At 35.9% G+C, this 21,041-nt stretch overlaps 1 non-coding gene across 1 annotated transcript; it reads right to left on the bottom strand.

Annotated features, from left to right (window-relative positions):
• Positions 1–8,986: 8,986 nt before the first annotated feature.
• On the bottom strand, positions 8,987–9,092 carry LOC131145350 (small nucleolar RNA R71). Its single transcript, XR_009134133.1, has one exon. It is a non-coding gene; the product is annotated as a small nucleolar RNA R71 (small nucleolar RNA).
• Positions 9,093–21,041: the final 11,949 nt, after the last annotated feature.

The following is a 21,041-nucleotide window of genomic DNA, read 5'->3' as shown; positions in this document are numbered from 1 at the left end:
TAAAAGTGCATTCTTAAATGGGTATATTAATGAAGAGGTATATGTTGAACAATCCCCTGGTTTTGAAAATATAGAAAATCCTAATCATGTATTTAAACTAACTAAGGCTTTGTATGGATTAAAATAGGCCCCTAGGGCTTGGTATGAAAGACTTATATTTCTAATTGAGAAGGGGTTTTCAAGAGGAAAAATTGATAGTACCTTGTTCGTTAAAAATAAGGAAGATGACATACTTTTAATTCAAATCTATGTAGATGATATAATATTTGGTGCCACTAATCATGACATCTATGTAAAGAATTTGCAAAATGTATGCAAGATGAATTTGAAATGAGCATGATGGGAGAATTAAACTATTTTCTTAGGCTTCAAATCAAACAAGCAAAGAATGGTACTTTTATAAGTCAATCCAAATACATACGAGAAATGATACAAAAATTTGGTATGGAAAATAGTAAACCCATAGGAACACCTATGAGTATCTCTATCAGCCTAGACAAAGATGAAAAAGGAAAACTCATAGACACAAAGTATTATAGAGGTATGATTGGAAGTCTACTATATCTAATAGCCAGTAGACCCGACATAATGTTTAGTGTGTGTATGTGTGCACGTTTTCAATCAGCACCTAAGGAATCACACCAAATAGTTGTTAAGAGAATCCTAAGATACTTAATAGGCACTATGGACTTAGGACTATGGTACCCTAAGGACACTGGTTTTGAAATGATTAGTTATTCAGATGCGGACTATGCAGGGTGTAAACTAGATAGAAAAAGTACAAGTGGCATATGCCACTTCTTAGGAAGATCTTTAGTTTCTTGGTTCTCTAAGAAACAAAACTCAGTGGCTTTGTCAAATGTTGAGGCTGAATATGTAGCAGCCGGTAGTTGTTGTGCACAAACACTTTACATGAAACAACAATTAAGAGATTTCAATTTGAACTACACAACTATACCCATTAAATGTGATAATATGAGTGTGATAAACATATCTAAAAATCCTATATCACACTCAAGAATCAAGTACATTGACTTAAGACATCACTTCCTAAAAGATCATGTTAAAAAAGAAGACCTCATTCTAGAATTCATTAATACAAATGATCAATGGGCTGATATCTTCACTAAACCTCTCTTAGAAGATAGATTTATAACTATTAGAAGAGAGCTTAGTCTACTACATAGTAGAGAAACTAACTGAAAGGAAAAAGCTTAAAGAAAAATCTACAGTCAGCCAACTGACTCTAAGGTTAGCCGACTAACTAAAGCTGTTTTTTTTTTTTTTGGAACAGAAGCCAGTCAGCCAACTAACCCTGAGGTCAGTCGACTGACTGAGGTAATTTTTTCTAGACCAGAGAGCAGTTAGCCAACTGACCCTGAGGTCAGCCGACTGACTGACAGAGCAACCCTAGACGTGTTTATAAAACTCAAGCTATTTGAGTGGTCAGTCAACTGACCTAGGGTTTGTCTCTCTATGTGTTCTAAGTTTGTTTTGGCATGTACTTTGATGTGCTATGTGACACAACACTCAGCTTGGTTGCTTTCTTTCCCCTTGCTTCTTGAATAATAGACTTCATGCTTATGTGATATGCAATATGCTACATGTATATGTTTTAAAATTGGTATCTTGAAATCTTAAAGATAATGAAAATATTAAATGATTTATGACTCACTATATTTTGAAAATCTGAGCTTAAAGTTACTAAGCATGATTTAGAAACATGAATTTTGACACGCCTTGATTAATTCTTGACCATGCATGCTTATGATGAATCACGTGGATAAATGAAAATTTGGCATCTATGAGAAGTGCATGATATGACATCAACATTGGTATCTAAAGAAATATATTGGTATCCATGCATATATCAACTAGAATTTGAGCAATACAACATAATTATGAACATGTAATGATATTAATAATATTGGCATAATATAAGTATTTGATATTAGTATCCACGCGCACATACATGACATGAATCAATATTTTAAGCAATATTTTTTTAGCAAATATAAATGTTGGACAACATATGCCTGAGTGTAAATTTAAAGTTGTCACAACATATATGCAATATGAATGACAAATATGAAAATATGCATGACTATTTGACTATCGCAACACTCTATATATACTATATTGCAATATATTGAGAAGTGTGTGTTCATATGAACTTAATTTTTTTTTTCTTTTTGATTAACGTCAAAAGGGGGAGTAGTATTTTGAGCGAAAATTGAGCATGATATTGAAAAATTCAAACATGAGATATGTATCAAAAGAAAGAGGAAGAAGTATTTGATATTGAATGATCTTGAACTTGAATGATGTAATGAGCATGATATTGAATGATTAGCCTGATATTGTATGATCAGCATGATATTGAAATTGGTCTTGAAACTAAAAATACTATAAGATGGAGTAAAATGATGATTGTTGTAAGGGGGAGTCTTTTTAAGGCTTACTCAAATTTTTGCTCCTCATTTGTCATCATCAAAAAGGGGGAGATTGTTGGCCTAACTGGGCTTTTCAATCTTGTTTTGACGATAATAAATGAAGGATGATTTAACATGTGTTGTTGAGTGGCATTATTTTAGGTCTAAGTCTAAAGACACTCACGGTTAATCATGGAAGCAAGCTGGAGACCAATGTCAATCAAGTGAAAGTTTCTCAGTATATGGAAGAAATGAACAACAAATGAAGAGCTTAAAGGCCAAGCAGAGCTTGAAGTCAAAAGTGAATCTCATGAGGCTGCAAGATTTAGTGATTAAGGAGATCATGCTTAGAAGGATATTTATAAAGTTCTTCAAGTTATTGTTCTTTAGATATGTGAAGCTCCTTAAGATACAAAGACTTAGATACTAGCACTTGACAAACTCTTGAAAATGTTTTTAAAAAGTTATAATTAAGTTTTTCAAGTAAACTAGATTTTAAAGAAATAAAAGAATAGAAATATTTGAAAAAGAGGACTGCCCAGCCAACTGGCTCAGTACCCAGCAGACTGACAGTACGCACCCGACTGACCATATTTGAACATGGTTCAGTCAGCCAACTAACAAGAAACCTACTAATAAAGTTAACTGTCCAGCCATCTGACTCAATGAACTGAAAACGCCCAACCAACTGACAGTGCCCAACCGACCGACTATTTTGAACGTGGTTCAGTCAGTCGACTGACTTTATCAGAATTAATTTTTGAGAGATAGAATGGTGTCAGCTACCTGTCCAGCCGACTAACTAGTGCAAAAATGACCCAGTCGAGTGAGGTTAGCCGACTAACTCTGCGGGGATTTTTTTAAATTCACACCTACGGGAAGTTTTTCAAAATTGATTCTCAGATTTAATATCTTTTGAAAAGTTACCTAAATGCTCCATGTTAAATGAGGAAACTTTTCTTTAAGAAGTCTATAAATACCTCCATTGCTCGATGAAAAAAAATACAAGAAAGCAAATAAACGATTTTTATGCTAAAACTCTCCTAAAGCTCATTCTTGCTCACACCTTTTGCTAGGGGGAAACTCTATGAAATTGCTGGATTAAAAATAAGGGTTTGGTTCTGAGTTGCATCTAAAATCTTTAAAGAACCATTGGTGACTTCTAAACCTTAAGCTTCACATTTTCTATTTAGTTTTGGTTTTGAAGTACGGTTTGAGATTTAACTTGTACAACTTGCTTTATGTTTGAGAGCGTTTTTGTATGCAGATATCCATTTCTTTCTATTAGATCTTTGACGGTTCAAGGTATTATTGAATCGTTGGACCAAGCATAGGTTGTTGTTTGGAGAGGTTTTTCTTCCTAAAAAAGAGGTTGGTTATTGTAAAGGTTTTTTGTTCCACTCGGAAGGAACAAGGAATAGTGAAATCCTTAGGTGGTTGACCTAGGGCGAGGACGTAGGCTAGGGTAAGTCGAACCTCGTAAAAGCAGCGGTGTCACTCTCTTTCCCTTACTCTCATTAAATTTCAGCAAAAATATAAACTGCGTGGATGTTGTAATTCTTTCAATCATAAAAATAACGCATATTGGAAATTCAATAAACCAAAGCCTAGTTTATTCTTGGGCTCGCAAAAACCGAAAGTGAGTATGTTGGTTAATCAATTTTTTTCGGAAACCATGAGGGAGTATGTTGATTGGTTAACAACCCAAAACATATTAACTGAAGGTTTATTTAAATTCTAATTTTGAAAAAGTGATTGGATGTTATTTCAAAGTTCAAAGGCTAAATAGATGACTTGCACATTCATATACAGGGCTGCTAACTATTGCAAAGCAAATATTGATTGATTGTGTTGTGTTTGTTTGATTTAAACAGCCAATCAATTGGTTGTATGTTGTGGTTGTGGATTGAATATAAAAAGTAAGTGGTTATGTGAATTGCTCAACTAACAAGAATATAAGAAGTCTTCAAAAAGGGTTGTAAAAACTTAAGAACACTTAAAAAGATTCAAAAGAATTTTATATAACCCAATTCACCCCCCTTTTGGGACTACACCTTTGGTTTCAAAGCTCAAGTATAGAATTCACCAAGATTCCTTCTCAAGACAAGGATCAATAGTAAAAACAGATTAGGATGGATTAGCACTTCAGTATTCTCAGCAAAACAGATGAGCAATAGAGAGCTATAAAAGAGATTTCAACTTAAAGGCTTGAATGCTGATTATAATGCTTGGTCCACTAATTCATTGGGTTAAAGGAGTATTTATAGAGTTTTTAGAGTGAGTTTTCTTGTTGTCCTAGCCGTTTGGAGTGTCCCTCAACATTTAAATTTGAAAACCTAATTTTTTGGAATTTTCCCATTGAAGTTGGAATTTTAAAATCTTTGTGGGTCAGTCAACTGAGTAACTCGATTGGGCCTATTTTGTATAGGTCAGTCGGTTGGACAGTCAGCTGAGACCATTATGTCTATGTAGGAATTTTAGGAATTCATAGTCAGTCAGCTGAATGAACACAGTTCAAATTGGTCAGTTGGCCGGACAGTCCAATTAAAGGTTTTAATTGTCAGTCAATTGAGAAAACCCATTTCATTCCTGGTTAATCGGCTGGATAGTCCATTTTTCCCAAAATTTCAATTTTTAAGACTTTAAACCCTTGTCATTTGAAAAACTCAAATGTGACTTTTAGAAACATTTTCCAGGGTCTTCAAAAATTTGGTCTCTAAGTCTATATGACATCCTAAAGAGCTTTAACATATTTTAAGAGATATTCAAATATGAAGTACTTACATGAAGACTTCTTAAGACTTTGACATTCTAAACACTTAAGTCTTCATGCTTGCTTAGGCTCCATCTTGTCTTCAAGATTTAATATACTTTGAGCTTTCTCTTTTATATCCATGCTCTCACTATCTTCAAGCTTTAATAGATCATCTTGGAATCCATGCCTTTAAGCTTCTTTTGATTATATATATTTTTTATTTTAAGACTTCAATGGATCCTCATGAACACTTGACCTTGCTTTCTCATAGTTGAGTCTTGAAATGCCATCACTTAACCAAATATGTTAAGTTCCTCTTGTTTGTTATCATCAAAACAATATTTTAAGCCTTGTAAGGCCAACAAAATTTATCACAATAATTATCATATAAATTGATGCATGCACTATCATCACAAGAAAAATAAGATGATTCATTACATGATATATTGCAGGGTATAACACAAGAATCATCATATGTATTATTCAATAAAGGAGATTGTGATACGAGTACCTCCTCATCGACCAAATCAATCTGTTCACAATTTGCCATCACTTTATCATTTGAGCTTGAAGCTTCTAGAGTGGTGATCTCCTTCTTTTCAATTCCTCCATATCTCTTTTCTAGCTCCTTCAAAATTTCCCTCACACATTTACATGCCATGATTTCATGAAAAATATTAGAGTCTAAAGCACAATACAGCATATCCATGGCATTTGAATTTGCATGCATTATTAAACTAATATCATTTTCATTCAAGGGTATACAATTTCTTTTATCAATCATTTTCCAAACCCTCCAATCCATTGATTTTATAAATATGTTCATCCTTTGTTTCCAGGTGGTGTAGTCAACACAACAAAATGCTGGAGGCATAGTAAATGATTGTCCCTCACTGCATAAGGATACATATACAAAAACCATTATGATCCTCAACACAAGCAGTTAAGCTTTTTGCAAAGAAGCTTTGATACCAATTGACAAGAATGGTGTAATCCCAAGAGGGGGGTGAGTTGGGTATTTAAAAATTTAGGTCACCTTTTCCGTAATTTCAAAACAACAATCAGTATATCGCAACCTAGGTTTTTTTAAGCAATCTCAAATTCCCAAATAATCAAGTATGCGAATATTTAAAACATATATAAGATTCACAACAAGTCAAATATTAGCATAAAAGTGTGGAAAATAAATAGCGTAGGGAAAGAGAGAATGACACAATATTTTTATCGAGGTTGAAAAGTAAGGTGTACACCCAAGAGGGGGGTGAATTGGGAATTAAAAATTTCTTTAGAATTTATTTTTATGAGTTCCTTTAGTTAATTTTGAATCCCAACTATCTTTCTTTTCAACTGTCACACACAAACACAATGATCAAGAATACTTTGAACTTTAACCAACTCAAACACAGAAGTATAATTGGCTTGCAATGACCAACACTCAATCCAATCAATAAGATAAGCTTGATTTCACAATAAAATAGAAATTTTAGCTAGCTTCCAAAATTCATATTTTGATATCAAACAAGTTACTTGAGTTTAAGTATGTTAATGAACTTTGATATTTATCATCGTACTCCCTTTAATCAATGTACTTCCTTTAATCAACATTTTCGCAATTCCCAATGAAAAATTATTTTTCAGCAATTAAGTAAGCATCCACTTAATTTATATATGCAAAAAATAAAAGAGAGTAGGGTAAGGAGAGTGACTCCGTATTTTTATAAGGTTTGGTCCAAGACCTACGTCCTTGCCCTAAGCAAATCGCTGTGAGGATTTCCTTTTCCAACTTTTTTACTAAGCCAAATTTATAACCTCTCTAACAAGAATCCCCTCTTGTTATTCCAATGATATAATCCCCTGAACCGTCAACAAATCTCTCTAGCAAGAATGCCCTCTCGCTAGTCCAATTATTCATTAACCTGAACTGTCCAACATCAACAAGAAACAATTTGGTGTACAGTGACACTCTAAAAAACCAGATTAGTACAATTAGATGCACAATCAACATATATCAATTAAATATCAATATAGAAAGAATTGAAGCTTAGAAATTTATCACCGGGTTCTTTCTTAAATTTGAATTTCTTAGTCTCCTTGGAAGAGGCTATAAGTCTAAAGATTGAGATCCTATAAGTCTCGACCATCAACTCGACTAGAAAGACCCTAAGGAACAACGTGGTCGAAGACATCAAAGATTCAAATTCCTGATTTCCTGTGTGTCTTGACCAGGGTGCACATAAGGGAAGCATGGGACCGACTTGGTTGACAGCGACGATCTTATGCACAAGATTTGCTGTAAACCTTCCTAACTTGTAAAACAAACCTTGTAAACCCTAAAGCCTATAAGTATTTGCTACGAACATGAGCTCTGGGTTCCTCATTCACCTCTCTTAGGTTAGTGACAGACTTAAGATGTCATTAAGAGCCACTTTAGATTAGGAGTAGAGTAGATTTCAATTCCTGTTTCGGTCAGAGCATGAAGTGTCTGATAGCCTGTGACAACCGGCAGCATTCTTGTGCTCTTGTGTATATTGCACGATCTTTTTTTGTACTTCCTGGCATTAGTGATAGATGTGATGAACTCAAAGGGATGATCTTTTTACATGCTTTCTCCTTTTCTTGCTTTCACTTTACTGTTTTCTTTACTTGCTTTTGATTTATTCATGTGTGTGTGATGAAAGGTTGTAGATAAGGATAAGCACTACTACGTTTCCGTCAAGAGGAAATAGTTGGCTACTGATTCAGCCATCAACACTGCTTTGTAGGAGTAGGGTAACATAGGTTTTACTTGCTTTCCAATAATGTTTGTTTACATGTTTTTGTTTAATTGCTTTCCAGTATTTAGATAGAAAATACCCTTAAAAATATCATCTTTTACTTCTTTTCATAACAAGGCTTTGGTAAACTAATTTGGAAGAGGTCTCACAACTGCGCGTTAAGTCTCTATGGATCAATGCTCGACTTCCCCACTTTCTACTGGACTTGGGATAGTTAGGTACTATAAATTTTATTTTTGGTAGTTAAGAATCCAAGCCTTGGCGAGCCTACCAAATTTTGGCATCATTGCAGGGGACATGGCTACGGTTATGAATCAACTTCTAATTTAGGGTATTTTTTCCTTGTTCTTTTGAGTTGCTCTCTTTTTATTTTTACTTTATTTATTATTTTTTATTTTTTTATATTTTTGGTTACTATTTCTGAAATTTGAATCTTTGTGCTTAAAAGTGTGTATGTTTGGTTTGCGTTCTTTGGAATCTAAGATAATTCCCATAGATCGTGAGATTGAAAAATATTGTTGGCCCCTTAGGAAACCTGCCTCTAATCCAGAGAAGGCCGAGTTCTCTGAACTGAAAGCCATGGCTAAAAATAGCCCATCGGTTTATGTTGAACGAATTCTGGAACCCCAAGCTCCCTGCCTACCTGTGGTAGGAGAGCAACCCCCATGACCTCTTAAGGACTACTTTGTACCAAATGCATACACCTCGCCATCCTGCATCCGATTTTTGGATGTTCAGGAGGCGCAATTTGAGATTAAGAGTTCAATCATCTCGATGCTGCCCCACTTTCATGGGAACCCCATTGAAAATCTTTATTAGCATCTAGATGAGTTCTTGGATATTTGCTCCACCATCCGAATACCTAATTTTAGTGACGACGCCCTTTGACTTAGGATTTTTCCATTCTCTTTGAAGGATAAGGACAAATATTGGCTGACATCCTTAGAGAGGAACTTAGTGACCAACTGAGCCACCATGCAACATGAATTTTTTTTAAAAGTACTTCCCAATTGGGAAGACTAACCAACTACAAAGGGCAATCAAAAGTTTCACACAAATGGATGTGGAACTTTTCTTTGAGACCTTGGAGCGTTTCAAGGACTTCCTTCGTAAATGCCCACATCATCGGGTCCCTAAGTGGCAATTAGTTCAAACTTTTTACAAAGGGTTAGCTGAGAGAGATAGGTTCATGATTGATGCATCATGCAGAGGTGCTTTCCTCACAAAGCATGAGAACGAGGCATGGATTCTCTTTGAAAATTTGGCTAAAAATTCTCAGTTGTACATGACTACCACTCGTAAACTACCTAATCCATCAACCCTTAAGCCGAAGGGAATTTACGAGTTCGCCACAAGCCAGGACGTAGCCCCTACCGTACATGCCATATCCAAAAATTAGACCAGTGCTTGTCCTAAGACCGCAAGCAATGGCATGTGCAAAGGTTTGTACAATTTGCTCTGACCCTTCCTATACATGTTATAATTGCCCTCATAGGCTTTCCCTATACTGCCCCAGACCCACCACATGGGGCCCGAAGTGTTAAGAGACCAAACACGCGTCTTTGATACCATTCACGCAGCAGAATTAATTAAATAACCTTAAACAAAATACGTGAGTTCTATATTTACTTATGCAAACCCATAAAGTACAATCTCATTCTTCATATTACATTACCAAGACAAAATATATTAAACATAAAACTAAACACATATCCGTTCTAGTATCCACTCACAAAACTAACCCCGCCCTGGAGCTATCTAAGCTCGATCACTTGGAAGACCTGAAAATATTAAATAAACTGTCGGGGTGAAACACCTCTCAGTAAGGAAGAAATAAGTTACAATAGTGTGTGGCTGAAGTGTTTAATATATAATTACAAAATATACATACAATTGCATTTCACTATCAATAGCAGTCAAGAAAAAGCATTCATAATCACACCAATGTCAACTTCTCTGTCACCCAATCACATACACACACACATAATTATTTTTACTAATAATTCTTGAGAATAGGGAAGTCTACTCGCTCATACAAGTAGGTTCCCTCTGCTCTACTGCTAATACCAGGGTACTCACCTTTCTTAGTAAGCCTTCGGGTTATGTATCTAGGTAAAATCTTCAAGAATAGGGTAGGTCACCCGCCCATACAAGTGACTTCCCTCTACTCTGGTATCCACAGATAATTACCAAAGCACTCACTTTCCTCAACAAGCCCTCGGGTGGAGAATTTTACTTTACCATGAATACTTAAGCAATTAAAGTTACATGCAACCAAGTCAATCATTTTACAAAATTCCATATGTACATGCAAATCAAAATCAATCCACACAGGATTTACACATTCTCACCCACACAGGACTATTAACCACACAGGTTGTTATATAATCTTCTTAACTGCACAGGTTATATCACATGCTTCACAATCACACAGGACTCTAATCCATATAAAATACATGTCCACATAGGATTGGTCCACACAGGACTATCAACCACATAGGTTACACAGTCCACACAGGACTAATCATCACACAGATTACAACACATACCACCCTGTTCATGGTAAATAGCTAAAACAAACTCCTCATACCATTGCCAAAGTTTTATCCCCTAATATAAATGCCCATATAATGACCTCCTCATACCACTGCCAACGTTATATGACGGTTATATCAGGTACGATATAACGACCTCCTCGTACCACTTTCAATTCTATATCACAATTTACATGAACCATAGCACAAATCAATAACAAAACCAACCACTTAAGCACATCCACGCATCTACCATAGTATACATAATCAGAAAGTATCCACATCCAACCAGTATTTCAACCAAGTAGAATTTGCAGCCCAAATAGTATTCAAAATCATACAATAAATCATAATTCCGCAGTACACGAAACCATTTAATTATCAAAGTTATTTTCATGCCGCACCATTTTTCCCAATATAGTATATAATCAGAAACAATATTTTCACTACCTGCACCGTTCAAAAAAGTATACCAATATATATATATATCTGTGTGTGTGTGTGTGTGTGTGTGTAGAATTTTATACCCAAAATCTAACCGGTTTAAAGTTAATAAAAAGTTGTTATACAGTATTTCAACTTACTTGCTCCTCGGGATTTTTCCTAAAATCGAACAAAAAAAGACCTTGTATTCCAAAATTTTCAACTTCCTTAAATCTCAGAAAAACACTCATTTAATACTTCTTAGGTTCCATATATTTCAAAATAATAATAAAACCTTAAAATATCTCACTTACCCTAATTTTGGAGTGGTTCCCCAGTACTGCAAACCAAAAATCTACTCTGCCTATGTTGTAGAGAATCTTCTTAGGAGTCTCATAGTAGCTTCTGTTAATTGAATTGGGCTAAATCCGAGCTGAATTTGAAGAGAGAAGGCAGAGGGGCTGTTTTTAGAGAGAGAAACAGAATAAAAATGAATTCCTTCACTGAAATTCTGATTTTTGCCTATTTATAGGCAACTTGCCAAGTGACCTTATCAATGAGACATCAAGACTCGTCGACGAGGCCAAGAACACCATTTGTGGATGAAACTTAGAGCTTGTCGACGAAATTTAGATATTTGAGAACCTCTCTCAATAAATCCTCGTCAATGAGACATGCATACTCAACAACAAGGCTTAGAAGATAGCTCGTTGACAAGAAAATCCAGTTCGTCGACGAGTGCCTGTTTGTTACCCTCTTAAAATTTCTTTTCCCTTTCTTCTATTTCCTCCTTTTTCCTTTGACTATTTTCCTTAATATTTTAAATAGTCAAAAATTTTGGGTTGGCTTGTGCAAGAGGAAGTGAAAGCCACCCATGATTGGTATGATAAGTCATCTAACGACCCATATTCAAATACCTACAACCTTGGTTGGAAAAAAATATCCCAACTTCTCCTAGAGGCCACAAGCTCCAGGCCTTCAACCCCAAAGACCTCTACAAGTCCCTAATGCTTTGCCTTCATGCTTATACCAAAATTTCCAAAATCATTATGATTCAGCCCTAGATCTTCAATCGTTCAGCAGCTGTCTCCACCTCCGCCTAAATATGACACATTTTAAGAGATGGTGCTAAGAACCCTTAAGAACATTAAGGATGATCACCAAGCGTATCAAAAACTCGTTCGCTCTCACTCCCAATCCATCGTGAAGCTAGAAGCTACCCTAGGGCAACTAGCTACTACCTTGAGTCGGAGAGATGAGGGCAAGTTTCCAAGTCAGCCCATAGTGAATCCTAAAAAACAATATGGGGTGGAATGTGAACAGGAAGCTAGTCCCTCATCATACCTTGAGCAAGCCCAAGTGGTGACCACCTTCCAAAGTAGTTGTATAATAGATAAACAAGGCAAGGAGCAACTGAGCAAAGGAGAGAATAAAGATGAAAAAAGGGTAGTGACAAATGTTGATTCATGCACCCTATCCTCCTCTAGTTGGGTACACAAACCCTTGATTCCCACACCTACAACTGGAAGGACTGACCCTCACTTCACCCCCAATAGAGCTTTTCATGGCCCCTCAGTGACATATCCTAGAGCCCCTCTTGCACCTTCTATATTCAGGAAAGAGGCCTCAACTGAGTCCATTTGGGACATGTTTAAATAAGTGAGAATTGACAAGCCCCTCCTAGAAAGCATTAAGCAATTAGCTACATTCACAAAGTTCCTTAAGGACTTATCAATGCAAGAGCAAGAGTCAAGGGTGCATATGGATGATTTAGTCAAGCAAGCCAAGTATATGATATCCAGGATTCTAAGGCACTTCGTTCGTAAATTGAAAGACCCCGGTTCCCCCATTATTTTGTGTGTAATTGGCGATTACACCATTAATAGGGCTCTTCTAGATTTAGGGGCAAGCATGAACATCCTTTCATACTCGGACTATCAACAACATGACCTTGGGAAGATGAAGCTTGCCTCGATAAAAATGAGTCTTGCCGATCAATCTCTTAAGCAACCCCGGGGTGCGGTAGAAGATGTGGTGGTAAAGGTGGGAGATTTCCATTATCCTTCTGATTTCATCATTTTAGATATGGAGTCTTCCACCAATCCAATCCCTATCCTTCTAGGATGGCCATTCTTAACCACAACCAATGCTTGCATTCAATGTAAGACAGAGATTATAGATATGGGGCCACAAGCAACTCAGACTGAACACATTTACTTCCCCACAACACGCAATTAAAATTGTAAAAGTTGTGGATGAAGACCTGATTCATACAATTGCCAGGGAAGAGGCTCCCCCACTTCTATGGAGGGACCCTTTGGATAAAGCACGTAAGCTTGAATACCCCTCCATGACTCAATGATCACACTTTTGGAAGTCATGATTTGATCCTCCATCCAAAGAATGAGTTGGGGGCATGCAACATTAGGTGTGATAAGAAATAGGGGAAGTCCAAAATCACTTTCAAACTAGGATGAGTTTGAAATGAGCTTAAATGCATCTGACTGAAGATGGCAAACTTAGCGCTTCCAGGAGGTAACCTAATAATTTTTTTTCTGAGTCAGTAGGTAGTTTAGGGTAGATTAAGTAGAGTTTAGCGTCTTTAGAGTAGGCATTAGGATAAGTTGGGGGTGCGACTAAGAGGGTGACCATCATATATACGATGACTTGGTCCGGTCCTTGAACTCTACTGAAATTCAAAAATACCGAGAGGGTCGACTATGTCTGCGACCAGCACTAAGCTATGGTGCGCCATGGTCGACAACACCGAGAGTCATTTAAATGCAAGCCTTCACCCTCAACTCTTCATCTCCCGCTTCTTCCTTTCCCCTAAGACCGTATCACTTGCATCCATTCGCACTCGCCACAATGTTCTCTCCACCCGTCCCAAGGCACATTTCACCCCCAAACTCTTCTCCAAACTCGTCCCATACCACATCGCCAACTCCTCATGTATTTCATATACGGGAGGAAATATGCCTTCTGTGCCAAGAATTTGAGTTCCTCTAATCCTTCATTCCTTAGTGCCACATAGAGATAAGGGAGCAATTATATCGGCTCCAATTCAGTAGCACTGAACCCCCCCCCCCCCCGAAAGAATAGTTACGACAATCTCATTGACCCTCACTAGGGTACCACACTCATCCCCCATTTCAATTGAGGTTGTTGTTTGTAGGTCGGAGGAAGCATTGTGTTGATTAAGGTGTAATCCAAAGAGGGGGGGGGGTGAATTTAGTATTTAAAAAAATTCTTTGAAACCTATTTACCAATCAATCCGTATATCTAAGTTTAACTCGTCACTTATCAAGTTGATGTGAAATTATTCAACATACACAAGCAAGCTAGAAATAGAAATACGATGTGGAAAATAAAAAGATAAGGGAAGAGATAATGCAACCACGATTTTAAGAGGTTTAGCCTACTTGGCCTACATCCTTGCCTTGAGCAACCACTCAAGGATTCACTAACCCTGCTCCTTAAAGTGGGACGGAGCTTCCCTTACAATCCGCTGCTTACAAGAGGCACAACTTCCTCCTACTCCGCTGCTTACAAGAGATACAACTCTCTCATCTCACACCGGTTCACACACCGAACTGTGTATACAATAGAATCTGGAAAATACACTCAAAAACAATGCTTCTAACAAAAGCTGGTGAGTACAATTCAAATTCCTAAAACATTGACATATGATGTAACTTGAAGCTCGTAAATGAATGAAAACGATAAAATCATTTTATGTATGATATGCCTCAACACACAAATCCCTTTTTAGCCAAAACTTTCAAGTAAAAATAAATTCAAAACGTTTTGAAATAATCTTGGGTTCTTGGTTCACTTTGAAAAAATGCAAACTTACATAATTGAAGTGAACTTGTTGGCAAAAACTTTGTCTTGAATAAACACTCAATCAAAATCACAAAGTTTTATTTCAAGTACTCAACCACAAAACAGAGTATATTAATTTGCAGAAAAATATCCCTCAATTAAAATTATATTTATAAGTATCAAGGGTATTCAATCAAATTCTAGTGTATCTAAAGATATATCCTTTTAGAAACCACACGCTTGAATCAAACCTTTCAAAGAGTCACACACCATACAAAAAATAACGATCTAGTTCAAAAAGACTTGATATATATAAAGATACTTTCAAGATCACTCTTTTAATCAAAAACTAGGTTTTTCAATAAGAAGCCCTTTGAGACAATATATGTATATTTATATACTCTTGAACCAAAATTTAATCTACCAAGTTAGATAAACTTTCTCACGTAATGATCTCTTAGAAAATTAATTTTTGTACAAAAAGCACACTCAAGATCAATACTTTTCAATACTAGTCAAGAAACAAACAATGAGATGATATGCAAAAATCACAAGACTAATAACTTGAAAGCTCAAACCTCAATACTAGATTGAAGTACAGTAGAGTAAACAAGTTCCTTTTGAAAATATGAATTGATTTGCCCAAGCTTGAAGATATGGGATTGATGTATAGGCAAACGAATAGCACTAAGAGTAGATAATCAACAAACTTGCAACAAGGTGTCTCTCTCTCTTCTAGGGTTTAGATATTCATAATATATAGTATATTACCCTTAGAATTGATCTCAACTGTTGGATCAATAAGATACCTCGCATGTGTTTTAAATAAAGAACTGATTTTTAGGCTTTCCTGCGAGTTCTGGCAACCGAACTCGACTTCAGGCTCCTGAAGTGTCAACTTCAGGCACCTGAGGTTCCAAGGTCAGGCGACCGAGGTACCTCTGTCAGGTTCTATCTTTTCCATTAAATTCTTCAGGCTACCGAACTTAATCTTCAGGGTACCGAAGAAATTCTTCAGGCGCCTGAGGTTAACTTCAGGCTACCGAAGGCCCCTTTTTCACACATATTCATTTCCAATTTAAAATTCTACTTTGATTCTTTGCTTGGGTCTTTTACAAAACAAGTTTTCATGATTTTAAACACATTTCTAAGCCCATGTAAGTACTCTAATGATGTACATGAAATGCATGAATCCTAAAATCATTCTAAGTTATATTGAGCCTCCAGATAAATCATACGAAAATGTAGATACATGAGTTCTAAATACCCATTCCCAAGACATTCTTGAACTTTGCCGCTTGCATCTTGATTCTCAAACTCTTTGAGTTCCATGGTACTTTCTAATATGTATAAGATTTACTTTATGGCATCCATGACTCGTTATCTTTCCGTGCATGCTCAGTGTAAATCCTGGTCACAAACTCAATGCACAGATCAAATATCAAGTGATTTTTCATTATCAAAAATTGGATTGGACTCATAGAGTCAACAATCTCCCCCTTTTTGATGATGACAAATGCACGAGCAAAAATATATCATGGGTTATTCCTAAGAATGCTCCCCCTCAATTAATGCATCAAATAACCACTAAATGACCACATGATTTAGCTCGAATCCAAATGAAATATGAAATATGGTCATGATAAATGTGATATTATTATTTGAATCCATTTTATTATTTTTTCTTCCAAATTCTCTCCCCCTTTTGACATCGACAAAAAGGTGTATAATAACTAAATCAAAAGTAAATGTATCCATATGTTCTTCTCCCCTTAGAAATTTTACTGTTTTGAAATGTGTTCAATTGTTGATACCAAATATTGAGTAATGCAAATACCAAGTGATGATTATAAAGTGATGTTGCTCCTCCTTAATTACATCATCTAACAAGATTCTAAGCAACCTCTCGACTATGCATGAGACCTAATTCACATCTAATTTGTATAAATCTATCCTCCGCAAGCAGTTTCATGAATATATCGGCCCATTGGTCATCCGTGTATACAAACTCTAATCTTACATCCCCTTTTTGTACATGGTCATGAAGAAAGTGATGTCGTATTTCTATGTGCTTAGTTCGTGAATGTAATATGGGATTCTTTGAGATATTTATTACACTTGTGCTATCACATCTTATAGGGATGGTTTCATAATGTAATCCAAAATCCTTCAGTTGTTGCTTCATGTAAAGCATGCACAACAGCTACCAACCGCTATGTATTCAACCTCAGCTGTGGAAAGTGCAATTGAAATTTGCTTCTTGGAAAACCAAGAGACCAAGGAGTGTCCTAAGAAATGACAAGTACCGCTAGTGCTCTTTCTATCTACTTTGCTACCCGCAAAATTAGCATCTGAATAACTAAGAATTTCAAAGGATGTGTACTTAGGATACCATAACCCAATGTCCACGGTTCCTATCAAATATCTAAGTATCCGTTTAACAGCTAGCAAATGAGACTCTTTTGGAGCAGACTGAAATCTTGCTCACAAATGTACACTAAACATTATATCTGGTCTACTGGCAGTCAGGTATAACAAGCTACCTATCATTCCACGATATAGCTTGACATCTACTGGTATATCTTGTTCATCTTTATCTAATTTTAATGAAGTGCTCATAGGTGTACCTAGTATTTTTCCGTCTTCCATGTTAAATTTTTTGAGTAGGTCTCTAATATACTTTGATTGATTTATGAATATTCCATGATTTGCTTGTTTGATCTGAAGTCCTAGGAAAAAGTTTAGTTCTCCCATCATGCTCATCTCAAATTCATTTTGCATGGAATTGGCAAATTCATTACACAATTCTTTATCTGTAGCGCCAAATATGATGTCATCTACATATACTTGCACTAGGAGGATATCATCTTTCTTAGACTTTATAAATAGGGTTGTACCTATCTTTCCTCTTATAAATCCATTTTCTAATAGAAAACCGCTTATCCTTTCAGACCACGCTCTAGGAGCTTGCTTTAAACCGTACAAGGCTTTCATCAGTCTATAAAAATGATCTAGATTCTTATGGTTTTCAAAACCTGGGGGTTGTTCTACATACATTTCTTCATTTATGTAGCCATTTAAAAATGTGCTTTTGACGTCCATTTGATATAGCTTGAAATCCTTAAAAGCTGCATATGCTAATAACATTTGTATGGCTTCCATTCTAGCTACAAGGGCAAATATTTCTTCAAAATCTATACCTTCTTCTTGATTATATCCCTGAGCTACTAATCTAGCCTTATTTCTCACAACCACTCCATGTTCATCTTTCTTATTCTTATATATCCATTTGGTCCCTATGATTGACTTATCCTTTGGTCTGGGAACTAAATTCCACACTTTGTTTCTTTCAAATTGATTTAATTCTTCTTGCATGGATAGCACCCAAGATTCATCCTCTATAGCTTCACTCACATTCTTAGGTTCTTCTTGAGATAGAAACGCAAAATGACTAACCATGTTCCTAAGAGAGGAGCGAGTGGCTACTCCACGTAATGGTTCTCCTATTATTTGATCTATGGGATGATTCTTTATGTATTTCCATTCTCTAGGTGGTGCATTTACCTCAGTTGTAGTTTTTTCAATTTCAATGGATGGTTCTATAAGTTTATTTTTCTTTTCTAAATCATTCTCAATTGATAGTTCTTTTAGTTCCTTGTTTAATTTAGGTTCATCTTCATGAATTCTTTTGGAGAAGGGATTTGTCTCATCGAACACTACATGAATAGACTCTATAACCGTCAATGTTCGTTTATTATATACTCTATAGGCTTTACTATCTAGAGCATATCTTAGAAAGATACGTTCATCAGATTTTACATCGAATTTTCCTAAATGCTCATTGTCTCTAAGCACAAAATACTTACAGCCAAAAATATGAAAATATGATATGTTTGGTCTATGGCCATTCCATAATTCGTAAGGAGTCTTATTAAGTGATGGTCTAATTAGAACTCTATTTAGCACATAGCAGGCGTTATTCACTGCCTCAGCCCAGAAGTATTTAGGTAATTTATGTTCGTTAAGCATAGTTCTGGCCATTTCCTGTATAGATCTATTCTTTCTTTCAACTACTCCATTCTGTTGTGGTGTTCTAGGAGCTGAAAAATTATGGGCAATTCCTAATGAGTTATAATAGTCTTCCATGCCTTGATTTTTAAACTCTCTACCCCTATCACTTCAGATTTTGGTAATTGTGTATCCCTTTTCATTTTGTACTTTCTTGTACAGGTTTATAAATTTTTCACATGCTTCATATTTATGACCTAAGAAAAGTACCCATGTGTATCGTGAAAAATCATCAATAATGACAAATGCGTATGATTTTCCTCCAAAACTCTGAATTGGGTTTGGTCCAAATAAGTCTAAGTGAAGCATTTGAAGTGGCCTAGTAGAGGAGATCTCTTTCTTCTTCTTAAAGCTTGTTCTTGCTTGTTTTCCTAGTTGGCATGCATCACAAATTTTATCTTTCGCAAATTTTGTCTTGGGCAGTCCCTTAACTAATTCTTTCTTAACAAGTTTTGAGATTAAATCCATGTTTGCGTGTCCTAGTCTCCTATGCCAAATCCAACTTAATTCATTCATGGCAGATAAGCAGGTTACACTTTGTGAAGTTAAGTTGTCAAAGCTTGTGGTATAAACGTTTTCATGATGCTTAGCAATGAAGAGTGTCTTATTATCAGTTTTGTGTTCAACTATGCACTTGTCATGTTCAAATGATACTTCGTAGCCTTTATCACATAGTTGACTTACACTTAATAAATTGTGCTTTAAACCTTCAACTAATAATACATCATCAATAATGAGTGAGGAATCATTACCGACTTTACCGACTCCTGTGATCCTTCCTTTAGCATTATCACCAAAAGTAACAAACCCTTCATCCTTGAGTATGATGGAAGTAAATTTTGCTTTATCTCCGATCATGTGGCGTGAGCATCTGCTATCCATATACCATTTGTCTTTTGAGGATGCTGATCTTAAGCAAATCTACAAGACACAATTAAACAACTAGCTTTGGTACCCAGATTTTCTTGTGTCTAGGGGGGTTAGTGCTAGTTTGACCTTTCACCTTCCATACTCTCTTAATTTTTACATTTTTATTTTTCAAAGGGCAATCAAATTGTATGTGACCCAAACTTCTACATTTAAAGCATGTAGTATATCTATAATGGTTCTTAGTTGGAACAAATGACTTTGATTCTTTTGTAAAATACCCCATGTAAAGATGTCTTTTCTTTGTATTTTCTTTACCATTAAAACCAAGCCCTTCCTTTTCTAGAGAATTTCTTTGAGATCCTAAGAGCTTTTCAAATTTATTTTGTCCTTCAGTAAATTTACAGATGATTTCAAATTTATCTTTCAAGTCCTTCTCTAACTCCTCAATTTTCAAATTTTTATCTATTATAAATGATGCATGGGATTCATTTTGGTGTTCAACTAGATTTGAAAGTTCTTTGACTTTGCTTCTCAACTCAGAAATTTTTTTTGTTTTCTTCTCAAGCATTTTAATAGTGTATAGGTATTCTTGTTTTAGTTCATCATATGACATCAGTTCATTTTCATTTTCAAATTCACTAGAATAGTACGAAGATGATGGAAAAGTTGATTGTACATCCAAGTCATCATGTGCCATTAGACACAAATTGGCAACCTCGTCGTCACTGGATTCATATTCTAAACTACTAGTGCTGTGTGTATCCCAGCCGACTTTCAGCGCCTTCTTCATTTTCTTTGAAGCTTTTACGAGTTTGGGGCACTCAGGCTTGATGTGTCCAACTTCTCGGCAATTGTAGCAAGTTGGTGGATCCTCGTTCTTTTTCTTCATGCTTTGCTCTCCTCTTTCTAATTTAGAGTTCCAGAATTTTCTGTTGAACTTTTTGTTCTTCTTCAAAAACTTTCCGAACTTCTTTGTGAACAAAGCCATGTCATCATCCATTTCGGAATCGCTTCCTTCACTTGAATAGTTTGATGATGCCTTAAGTGCAGTGACCTTCTCAGCTTTGCTTTGCTCATTTTTCCTCTCATTTATTCCCAGCTCATAGGTGATGAGTGATCCAATGAGTTCGTCCACCAACATCTCCTTGAGATTTCTCCCTTCAGCTATTGCAATAGCTTTAGCTTCCCACACTGGAGGTAATCCCCTAAGTATTTTCCTGATCAATTCATAAAAGGGGTAAGTTTTTCCAAGAGCATTTAAAGAGTTAATGATGTGTGTGAATCTAGTGTACATGGATTGTATGGATTCATCAACTGTCATTTTAAATGCTTCATATTCACTAGTAAGCATGTCTATTCT

The sequence above is a fragment of the Malania oleifera genome, chromosome 12 (genome assembly GCF_029873635.1).
Source record: "Malania oleifera isolate guangnan ecotype guangnan chromosome 12, ASM2987363v1, whole genome shotgun sequence".
In the NCBI taxonomy this organism is placed as follows: Eukaryota; Viridiplantae; Streptophyta; class Magnoliopsida; order Santalales; family Ximeniaceae; genus Malania; species Malania oleifera.
Note: the sequence above shows the minus strand (reverse complement) of the source record. Positions and strands in the feature narration are given on the sequence as shown.